General features: G+C 43.1%; 1 protein-coding gene across 3 annotated transcripts in view; it reads right to left on the minus strand.

The window, feature by feature from the left end:
- The window catches only part of LOC123516347 (trithorax group protein osa-like), a 76747-nt gene that overhangs the window by 45863 nt on the left and 18384 nt on the right, over positions 1 to 12500 (minus strand). For 2 of the 3 annotated variants that reach the window (XM_045275620.1, XM_045275623.1), the window contains one exon: positions 4406 to 4452. The exons of the other annotated variant lie outside the window; for it this stretch is intronic. The gene's annotated coding sequence lies outside the window, so the exon portion shown is untranslated. The remainder of the gene's footprint in view (positions 1 to 4405; positions 4453 to 12500) is intronic. 3 annotated transcript variants of the gene reach the window in all.

Below are 12500 nucleotides of genomic sequence, written 5' to 3' on the forward strand. Positions count from 1 at the left end.
CCACCCACCAACTTCCTTGTGTACATCGATACACTTCTTTTGTTTGGCGCCTTTTTTTTAACTGAGACGCTCAGTAAAGAATACATCAACAGTTAGAGAGAGAGAGAGAGAGAGAGAGAGAGAGAGAGAGAGAGAGAGAGAGAGAGAGAGAGAGAGAGAGAGAGAGAGAGTGTGTATCGACTAAAAGTGAGGACAAGGACGAAAGATGAGAAAAGTGCAAGAGAAAAAGAAAAAGCCGAAGGACAGGAAGGAAGAAGGTGAGAGAGAGAGAGAGAGAGAGAGAGAGAGAGAGAGAGAGAGAGAGAGAGAGCCGGAATGATTCTCACGTAAACACACTTAATTGGATTACTGTCCCTCCTTCCCCACTCTCTCCCTCTCACCCTCTCCAACACACGCTCTCTCTCTCTCTCTCTCTCTCTCTCTCTCTCTCTCACCATTACTCTGTTCGAAATGTATATCATTAATTTGTGGTGGATGATTGAGCGTTCCCCCCAATGGTACTACTCCGCGGGGCCCGATGGAGCTTGGCCCGCCCCTCACCAAGCATGAAGGGGCGTCTCTCTCTCTCTCTCTCTCTCTCTCTCTCTCCTCATCTAACTTTATTTTTTTCTTTTTCTAATCTATTTCTTATCTATCTTGTTTTTTTCTCCTCCTTTGTCCCTTTTCCTTTTCCTCCTCCTCCTCCTTCTCCTCTCTTTTATCTCTTCCTTCTCTGCCTTGTTTTCTTCTATGTGGTTTTCTCTTGATGTCTTTCTTCTATCTTATTTCTTTTTCCTCTGTTTTCCACCCACTTTTCTTTATTTCCTTGTTCTTTTCTGCATTTCATTTTTATTTCCGCTTTCTCTTTATTAATTTGTTTCCCTTCTTTTATGTCTCTCTTGTTCCTCTCATTATTCACTTATCCTTCCTCTGCCGGTGTTTCTTGTTGTCTTCCATCTCCTCCATTCCTTCATTTTTCTTTGTATTCTTCTTCATTCTTCCTGATTTTCCTTCTTTTCTTCCTCCTCCTACAACTCATTGCTTTATTTTTACCTCTCTCGTTATCTTAATCCTCTTTTTTTCATTCCTTCCCTCCTTCCTTCTCCTATTCCCTTGTTCCGTCAATCTTCCTTCCCCTTATCCTTATTATATCGCTCATTTCCCTTTCTCCTTCTCCTCCTCCTCCTCCTTGTTCCTCGTTCTTCTCCAGCTCTTCCTTGCCCTATCACATTCTCCTCACCATCCTGATCCTCCTCCTCCTCCTCCTCCTTCTTAATTCCTTCCCGCGTTCTTTCTCCCCCTCCCTCTCTCTCCTCTTCTTCCTCCTCCTTCACCCAAATCAATTCCTTCCCTCTCTTCTCCTCCTGCATTTTCTATCCCTTTCTTGTTCTATCACTTTCCTCCATTTTACAAAACGCAATTCTTTCCTGCCTTCCTCTTCCTTTGTATCTCTTTCTTATCAGACCTCTAGTGGGCGGCGGGAGGTGGAGGAGGGGCGGAGTAGCCTTACTTTACTCCAGGGTTTAAATGAATTAGATCAACTTTTAACCTAACCTTCCCTCAGATAACACTGCCCCGCGAGATACAACTTTTGAGACCCCTCCAAACGTGTTATTAGCGAGAGAGAGAGAGAGAGAGAGAGAGAGAGAGAGAGAGAGAGAGAGAGGAGCTGTGGAAGGTTGTGGAGGGAGGTGGTGTGCAGTGAGGCATCATTTGAAAGGGTATTAGAGGGAGGAGAGAGAGAGAGAGAGAGAGAGAGAGAGAGAGAGAGAGAGAGAGAGAGAGAGAGAGAGAGAGAGAGAGAATTTGAGTGGTAATGTTAGAATAATATTTCTTCGATAGCACAGAGAGAGAGAGAGAGAGAGAGAGAGAGAGAGAGAGAGAGAGAGAGAGAGAGAGAGAGAGAGAGAGAGAGAGAGAGAATTCAGGGTGCGCGAAACCCAAGCACACACTAATAAAAGTCCATTTATTCTCTTCCCCTCCACTCCACTCACCCGTCCTCCACTCCACCCTGTGTGTGTGTGTGTGTGTGTGTGTGTGTGTGTGTGTGTGTGTGTGTGTGTGTGTGTGTGTGTGTGTGAACCCTAGGAAGTAATTGCATGCAGTGGGAGGGGGAAAAAAGGAAAAAAAATACAAACATGCAATGGACTCACTCTTTCTCTCTCTCTCTCTCTCTCTCTCTCTCTCTCTCACACACACACACACACACACACAAATAAACTAATTGGAATAATGTAGTGACTAACTGAGCAATACTACTACTACTCCTCCTCCTCCTCCTCCTCCTCCTCCTACTACTACTACTACTACTACTATTACTACTCCTTCTCCTGCTCCTCCTCTTCCTCCTCCTCCTCCCACTACTACTACTACTACTACTACTACTACTACTACTACTACTACTACTACTACTCCTACTACTACTACTATTACTCCTACTACTACTACAACAACAACTAATAATAATAATAATAATAATAATAATAATAATAATAATAATAATAATAATAATAATACAAGCACAGCTACATTCCCTGTCTGCCTACACACACACACACACACACACACACACACACAATGACTTGATTGTCACATGCACCAGCCATGACACACACACACACACACACACACACACACACACACACACACACACTTCCTTCTCCCCCCGTCACTTAACGCAACACAAGCAAACCCACTCCTCAACAGGCTTGGCCCGCAAAATTAATAAAGAATAATGATTATGAAGAGAATATAATTTCATCATTGAGGAGGAGGAGGAGGAGGAGGAGGAGGAGGAGGAGGAAAAGGAGGATGGGAGAGAGAGAAAAATGGTGAAAATTCTAATCTCAATGTAAATAAAGGAAGTTGAGGCGAGTTTCATCTGACTAACTTTGTATAAATGGTTAGATGCAAATTCTGATTGGATTGAAAATAGCCGTGAAGCAGAAGATAAACCAGGAAGAGAGGAGAGGAATAAGAGAGAAAAAAAAATAATAATAAGTGTGAGTAAAAATGAAGTTAAAAAGGATTCGGATGATAAGCAAAGTTAGAAAAACGTTTAGAAAAAAAAGTTAAGCTGATTAGTTTTCTTTTTCTTTTTTTTTCAACGGACGTCATGTCAGATAAGATTACGACGCAGAGAGAGAGAGAGAGAGAGAGAGAGAGAAACAGTAAATGAAACCTCAAGAATAAATTTTTGATATGTAAGAAAATGGAGGACAAAAATTAATTGGTGAGAGAGAGAGAGAGAGAGAGAGAGAGAGAGAGAGAGAGAGAGAGAGAGAGAGAGAGAGAGAGAGAGAGAGAGAGAGACATATCCGGGAAATAACAATATCATGATTCTGAGACGAACAAAACATAAAGACAAAACAAATAAAAAGTAAGAAAAATAATAAGACAAAAAAGAAAAGAAGTAAAGAGAGAGAGAGAGAGAGAGAGAGAGAGAGAGAGAGAGAGAGAGAGAGAGAGAGAGAGAGAGAGAGAGAGAGAGAATGTATAAAAAGAAAAGAGAAAATAGAGAGAGAAAAAGTAAAGAGACAAGAGAGTCACGTTCGTGTTAACAAAATATTTCTGAATGCTACGCACAAAAACAAAAGAAAAGAAAACGAATGAAAAGAAAATGAGGAAGAAAAATAACATAACGATGACAAAGTGAGTAGTAGTAGTAGTAGTAGTAGTAGTAGTAGGAGGAGGAGGAGGAGGAGGAGGAGGAGGAGGAGGAGGAGGAGGAGGAGGAGGAGGAGGAGGAGGAGGAGGGGGGGAGGAGGAGAAAAAAGAAGAAATAGAAGAGAAGAAGAAGACAAAGCAAGAACAATAAGAATACTAAGAAGAAAAAAATAATACTAATACGAGGAACACACACACACACACACACACACACACACACACACACACACACACACACACACACAAAGACACGAAACACGAAGAGGAGGAGGGAATACCAAAGAGGGAGAAGGGGAATGCGAAGAAAGGGAGAGGGGGAAGGAAGAGAGAGGAGAGGGAAGAACAACACCTTCTTCAATTAACCTAATTCAACCTAACATAACATAATCTAACTTAACCTAACCTAATTCCAATGGTAAAAAAAAAATATAAAAAATAAGAAAAAAAAACATGATTGAGAAGAAAAATGATTAATAATTTCTGTGAACTTTTCAAGAGTATTTTCACATTTCTAACGACAGATCAACTAATACTCTACATTAGGGACCGTCATGTGTGTAGACCTTGCCCTGATGACTCTTGAAACCCTCCTTACGTTACGTTCTTATGTAACTACAACTGAGAAAAAGAAACCAGCCCTAAGAAGCCGAGTAGTCAGGAGGGAGGGAGGGAAGGAGAGGCTTTGAAACTACTGCTTACGTGAGAATAAAACGTTTACAAGCTTACGAGACGGACACGAGAATCGAAGAGATGTACTTACGTCACGGCCAGCGGGAGGAGGTGCCTTCTGTCGCCACTAACACGGACCTATAAAGATAAGGACACTGTGCTTAGTGCTTGTGTGTGTGTGTGTGTGTGTGTGTGTGTGTGTGTTAGGGTACAAATATCTAGCGAACGTTGATTTTTAGTTATGTAACTGCTGCTATATATATATATATATATATATATATATATATATATAAATATATAGATATACACCCCTTGCAGCAGTTACATAACTAAAAATCAACCTTCGCTAGATATTTGTGCTAATATATATATATATATATATATATATATATATATATATATATATATATATATATATATATATATATATATATACTACTACTACTACTCTCTCTCTCTCTCTCTCTCTCTCTCTCTCTCTCTCTCTCATAAACTTCCTGTCTCCCCCTCCCCGCAGCGCTCCCTTACCCCAAGCGATCCACCTCCTGCTCTCTCTCTCTCTCTCTCTCTCTCTCTCTCTCTCTCTCTCTCTTAAACACACACACACACACACACACACACACACACACACACACACACACACACACACACACACACACACGCCATTTCCACCCTTCTGCCGTCTTTCCACTCAGCTGATCATCGGAGTGTATTCAGCTTCGCCCCAATTAAAAGCTGTGAGGGGGAGGGAGAGAGGGAGAGAGGGAGAGGAGGGAGAGGCAAGGCAAGCTATTCTCACCCTTCCGTCTGGGGATAGTTGGTGCGCCTCTCCCTTTATCTACCCCCTCCTCACCCCACCCCATTCTCTCTCTCTCTCTCTCTCTCTCTCTCTCTCTCTCTCTCTCTCTCTCTCTCTCTCTCTCTCTCTCGATGCTTAAGATTAGTAAACGCTTCCCTCCTTTTTTTTCTTCTCTCTCTCTCTCTCTCTCTCTCTCTCTCTCTCTCTTTAATTCTTTTATTTTTTTTCATATCTGCCCCATTAAGCATGTTAGTGAGAGAGAGAGAGAGAGAGAGAGAGAGAGAGAGAGAGAGAGAGAGAGAGAGAGAGAGAGAGAGAGAGAGAGAGAGAGACCGTAGGGCAAAGTAGGAGGAAAGGATTAAGTTTAAGCAATGCCCGACAAGAAGAAAAAAAAAACACAATTATTATTAAATATGTTGAAATTTACCACCACCTCCACCACCACCACCACCACTGCATTCTGAAACACTTCCTTTCCGCACCTTTACTACATTCCAGCTGCTCTACATCAAGCTGTTTTTTTTTTTTTTTTAGGTTTCTAGCGATAAAATGACTAGATTTCTATATTACTAAAAGGAGAAGCACTCTTGAGAACCAGCCTTATCATACTCGAGGCCTTTGGAAATAATTGTGATGAAATAGCAGGGTTTTTTTTTTTCATCTTTACTCAACACATTGCCAAATCGAAACGTATCAATACACTCAACTCCTATACAGATACAGCTCCGGATGATACGTTTTTTTTTGTCTTTTTGTCCTATCTCATACTAAACGTTTTTCTAAGAGTGCTGTGGCGTGAGTGCTGTGGCGTGTTTGCTTTTATTTTATTATTACATTATTATTTTTATTTTTTTTTAGATTAGTAAGAGGTACACTACATAATGAGTTTGCTGTGTGTTTAAAACTTTGTAAAATCTATTATTACAACTTAAAACTTATCACCACCACCACCACCACCACCATTATTGTAGTCGTCACCAGAACCATTACCAACACCACCAACAACATCATTAACGAACAATAATAATTAGCACTACTTTATCATCACCACTTATCTAAACCACACCCTCCTCAACCACCACCACCACTACCAACAACAACAATACAACTTTCACCACCACCACCACCACCACCACCACCTCCACCACTACAACCACCAACAACAGACTTCCCAACGTCTCTCATCCTTACCACAATGCCCTCACCCACTCCCTCCCTCCCTCCCTCCCTTCTCCTCCTCGTCCTACTCGTCCTTTTATCTTCCCCCTCAACGCTTAACTACCAATCGAAATGCCACTAACTTCACCACCACCACCACCACCACCACCACCCTCGACACACACACACACACACGGCAGGGACAATAGGGCCGTCCACTCATCTATTTCCATGTCGTGTGTCTGCTCTTGGTTAGGGAAACGAACACGTGCTGCCTGTGTGTGTGTGTGTGTGTGTGTGTGTGTGTGTGTGTGTGTGTGTGTTATACAAACGCTCTTATCCACTTATTTTTTTGTGCATTAATAATTTTAAAAATAGGATAATGAACGCCTGTCTGTTGTGTGTGTGTGTGTGTGTGTGTGTGTGTGTGTGTGTGTGTGTGTGTGTGTGTGTGTGTGTGTGTTTTGTGATGAAGGACATCAGTCAGACAGACAAACAGAAGACAGACAGACAGACAGACGGATAGATAACCACACACACACACACACACACACACACCTCATCGTTTCCTTTCCTATATCTGTTTGGTCTCTCTCTCTCTCTCTCTCTCTCTCTCTCTCTCTCTCTCTCTCTCTCTCTCTCTCTCTCACCTCCATTTACACACACACAAACACACCCTTGCACTCCCTCCTCTCCCTCTCCCTCCCTGTCACTCTCCCCTCAAACAATCACACACGCCTCCCCTCCTGTTCTCTCCCCTCTCTCTGTCTCCCCTTCAGACCTCCCTCCCCTCGCCTCCCTTACAGCAGTCTGGCCTGGCGTGTGAATATATTTGACAAGGGACGAAGTGTATCTCTCTCCCTGTTCCTCCCATCAAACACGGGCACATGATTCCCAAGGGTTAAATAAAATAGCACTGCGAGGAGGAGGAGGAGGAGGAGGAGGAGGAGGAGGAGGAGGAGGAGGAGGGAGGTTAAGGAATGTTGTAGGCCGGTTTGGGAATGAAAAAAAAAGTAGAGGGAAATGTGAGAGAGAGAGAGAGAGAGAGAGAGAGAGAGAGAGAGAGAGAGAGAGAGAGAGAGAGAGAGAGAGAGAGAGAGAGAGAGAGAGAGAGAGAGAGAATTACACAACCGAATTCGTGACATTAATGTTTGCGAGAAAAAAAAAAAAGAGGGGGAACAAGACACATGCGATTGAACAAACCAATAAATCTACACACAAACAAACACACACACACACACACACACACACACACACACACACACACATAGGCAACATACTTCCATAATAATAATAATAATAATAATAATAATAATAATAAGAAGAAGAAGAAGAAGAAGAAGAAGAAGAAGACCGCAAGGAAAGGAAATGAAAGAAAAAAAAGAACACGGAACTGAAGCCAAATTATAAATACAATTCGTGAAGTATTGCGACAAATGTTTCATAAATAAATTAATGAAACATCTAACACCAACACCTGCGCCGGGAAGAACATCTAGTGAGGAGGGAGAGTGAGGAAGGGAAAGAGTGGGAGGAGGGAGAGTGAATGAAGAGAAGGAGGGAAGAAGGAAAGGAGGGGATTGAGAAGCAAGGTGGTGGAAAGCAGGGAGAAAGATTTAAAGCGAGAGAGAGAGAGAGAGAGAGAGAGAGAGAGAGAGAGAGAGAGAGAGAGAGAGAGAGAGAGAGAGAGAGAGAGAGAGAGAACAGGAAATTAACGGAGGGAATGTAAAGGAGGAAAATGAAAGGAAATAGAAAAGTAAGGAAAACGAGATTAAGAAAATGTAAAGTGAGAGGGAAGAAAGAGAAAGGGAAAAAAGAAAGAAAAATAAAAAAAAGTTAGCAAATGATGTAAACGAAAATAACTAAAGATATAAACAAGCAAAGGATAAAAAATACAAAAGATGGAAAAGAAAGAAAAAGATAAAGGAAAGGAAGAAAAAACACGAAAGCGAAGCAAGGAAGGAAAGAAAGGAGGGGCGGAAGAAAGAAAGAAAGAAAAGAAAGGAAGATAGATACATACAAAGAAAGAAAGAAAGAAAGAAAGGAAGGAAGGAAGGAATAACGAAAGCGAAGCAAGGGAGGAAAGAAGAGAAGAAAGAAAGAAGAGAAAAGAAAGGAAGATAGATATATACAAAGGAAGGAAGGAAGGAAGCCATCACAAACACCACAACATTCACTTTCTTGCTTGCAAACAAACACATGTGCGACGCTTCACCCTCCTCTTCCCTTCCTACACCCTCACCCTCACCCTCACCCTCTCCCTCACCCCCCATATCACCACCTCTCACCCACCAAATACACGTGAGTCGCTAAATTATTTCCCTATCACCCCGCCAACCTGCCAACCAAAACTCCCTCTGGCCACTCTCTCTCTCTCTCTCTCTCTCTCTCTCTCTCTCTCTCAGCAGTGGAAGTTTGACTCTTCTTTTTTTTAATTGGCGAACATGCAATATTATCATGACAGGACCATAAATCGCACGCACGCACGCACACACACACACACACACACACACACACACACACACACACACACACACACACAGAAGTTCTTATGTGACGTAGATTTTCTGAGTGAATATCTGTCGCTGCATATTCAAGGATTATTTATTCGTCTCATTGAGATTTTTTTTTTTTCCTTATCAAAGGCATGTTTTAGTCCCCGGCCAGACACTAACGCACGCACCGACTAACTGACTGACTGGAGAGAGAGAGAGAGAGAGAGAGAGAGAGAGAGAGAGAGAGAGAGAGAGAGAGAGAGTAATATGTCTGGTTACATTTTTGCACATCTGATAAAAAAAAGTGCATTTTAATTATAACTTGTAAAATGCACGACGCAAGGAAAATATCTCTCTCTCTCTCTCTCTCTCTCTCTCTCTCATTAATCCCACAGGAATTAACGCGTCCGTGCAGCACAGTTAGGGCGGCGCTGATAATACGAAGATAAGGAGGCAGGGGAATCGTGCAAGGCGGGGACAGGTTGTGCACGCCGGGACCAAAACAGACCGCCAACACCAAGATATGCTGCATTACACAAAAGGTCGCGGTGTTCTTGTTATTCTCTTATTACTACCTTTGTTACTCTTTCTCCTTGTGATGGGGGAACAATGCATAGATTGTGGTGGGAACTGTGCATAGATTGTTATAAGTTATGCGTGTTGGTAGTTGTTGGTAGTGGTATTCTGGCGGGGTGTTTGAAAATACAGTAAATTTCTTTCCTCTATGTCTATAGTATAGTCTAAGCCCTCTCTTTGCCTTGTCGTCCTCCTCCTCTTCTTCCTCTTCCTCCCTGTTTGCTCACCACGTGGCGTTCACACACACACACACACACACACACACACACACACACACACACACACACACACACACACACACAAGGCTTTCCAAAAACCTAACGAACACACTACACATAACAAGAAATTCCCAAACAAAAATAAGTAAAGAAATAGAGAAAATAAACGTTAATTCCTCTACCTTATAAATACATCCGCAATTATCATCTCCCGAGCCACGATTGAAAAATACCGCCGCTTGGCTGAGGAACAAAAACCCCTTGACAAAATATAAATAATTACCTTTCTATTCAAGCGACCATGTAATTTGAAAATTGAATTCGTGAACCAACTTTCGTGCGTCTGGCAGCGGTGGGTAAACAAACCGAGGCGTCTCTTTGTGTGTACAGGGAAGCCATGAGGCAAACAACATATGGTGGAGGCGGGGGGGAAGAGAGAGAGAGAGAGAGAGAGAGAGAGAGAGAGAGAGAGAGAGAGAGAGAGAGAGAGAGAGAGAGAGAGAGAGAGAATATGATGAAGGACAGACAGACAGGAGAAAGAATGATGAAGGGAATGAGGGGAGGAAAGGATGGATGGACGGAAAGAAAAGAATATAAAGAACGAGAGGCAGACAGACATGAAGGCAAAAAGAAGTAATAAAAAACAAAATTGGCGTGGCTGACTCAGAGAGAGAGAGAGAGAGAGAGAGAGAGAGAGAGAGAGAGAGAGAGATTGATGGGAGCTGGGGAAGGAGAAGTGCGATAAAGAGAGGGAGGAGAGGGGAGGGTTAGGATAATGTGACAGGTGACCAAGGGGGTAGGAAAAGATGAGAGGAAGAGAGAAAGAGAGGGAGAGGGAGAGGAGGGAAACTCACTCGCCACCACTCGCCCTCTTGACCACAATCGTCATTTCCGCCAGATGTAAATGACGCTGAGACCATTACCGTCATTACCTTCACTACCATTACCACGACTACCACTACTACTTCTACTACTATAACCATCATTATTACGACGACCACAATGACTACTACCACTTACCACCACCTGCTACCTCTACTACTACTGCTACCACTGCTGCTGCTCCTGCTACTACTACTACTACTACTACTACTACTACTACTGTTGTTGTTGTGGTGCTGCTGCTACTACAACTACTACTTCAAGAACTACTTTAATAAAACAATAACAACAACCAAAATGCATAACCCTTTATCATCAACAGTACCATAACCATTATCAAACTCTCTTACCAAGGCACGCACGCACGCAGGCACGCACATACATAATTATTATCATTAACACAATTAGCAGCTTTCAAATCCAGATCAAACCATGCGACCTTTACAGTGATCCACCTCACGTTAATTAACTAAACGTAAAAATGTTAGAGGCCACTTTATCACAGCCCCGAGCGATCCCACGATGCCGGAATAGCGGGGTCGAGGGAGGGGCGTCTCTGCGAGGACTCCCATAAGGCTGGTTACGGCGCCTCCCTCTGACGGGGAACTCACCCTTACAGCCCTTCCCCAGAACCCAATCAATTGTTGCCGGCAGGAGCGAGCTAATCTGTCGGTCAATCATTGGCTCTTCACGTCAAATGATCCGTGTCACTGATTGGCTGGTCCTCGAGCGCAGTTGGTCACGTGATCTCCAACTCAACAGCTGATTGGATGCCGAGATTGACTTTATCCATATCTGCTGCTCCCCTCACTATCACCCTTTCCCTTCCTTCCTTCCCCCTCTCCCTCCCTTACTCACGCCGTCTGGAGGGGTTATTACATCTGATTAAGTCGTTTATGTGACACCGTGTCATTAATCACCTGCTTCTGCCTGACTGCCCCACGCCGCGCCCTCAGATGCTCCTATGTGCACATCACCCTGGCACCCCGTCGTCACCACACACACACACACACACACACACACACACACACACACACACACACACACACACACACACACATTCCTTTGCCGAATAATATTAACTCATTAATATTATTTTTTTCACTCGTGTATATGATCATTCTGCCGACCAGACGCACTGACTTAAAAGATCAAATAAACAAATACACAAATAATTAGATAACAGAAATAATAAAGACAAAAAAAAAGGACCTAACACGCTTAATCTATTAATAAAAGGGAGAAAATGTGCCCTGTCGCCATTTGACATTTAACATTGGCGTATTTGAATGTCAACCACGGACAGGTACAGAAAAAAGAAGATAAAAACTAAACATAAAAAAGAATACAAATAAGAATGAATCACAGTGACAAGTCAAAGGGTTAAAAAGTGAAAAAACATCAATAAAATAAGAATTAACCATTTTTCCGCTAAGGTATGTATGTGAGTGTGGCCTTTGTCGCGATTCGAATGTAGGAACTCACACGTGACCAGAAGAGGCAGGAGGGGCGAAGGCGTTAGTTCATAAACCAACCCTTTACTTCCCATTCTCCCTCTCTTATCTCCCTTCCCTCCGCAATGCATACTATGGGAGGCTGGCGACAAGTCTTCTAACGCCAATCTACCAATTTTACTGGCACTGTAAATTGTGATCGACCTAAACAATGCCACCAATGTCAGTTCAACCTCTCTTCCTAATTAGATTCATCCCCTGAAATCAGTTGGAACACCACGTCGGTCAAAACACAAACCCCGCATCCTGACCTTACTCACACACCTTTCTCATCACCGCACGCCGCACAGACACTCAAAAGACACACACACGCACGCTCACGCCTCCCAACTACCTTCTCGAAAGACCCTATCACTGAAAGAAATGGCAGGAACGATTTGACAAGGCGATATCTGATAAATGTCGTGTCGAGGCCCAGGCTGGCAGGAGGGTCGGGATGCATGGTGCCGGGGGGAGGGGAGAGACTCTCGTACTGCAGTGCCAAACGCTACACATACCACGCGCGCCAACATGGCCTGACAGATAGTTTGCTGCACATCACCCC

Source organism: Portunus trituberculatus, chromosome 40 (assembly GCF_017591435.1).
Source record: "Portunus trituberculatus isolate SZX2019 chromosome 40, ASM1759143v1, whole genome shotgun sequence".
Classification (NCBI taxonomy): domain Eukaryota; kingdom Metazoa; phylum Arthropoda; class Malacostraca; order Decapoda; family Portunidae; genus Portunus; species Portunus trituberculatus.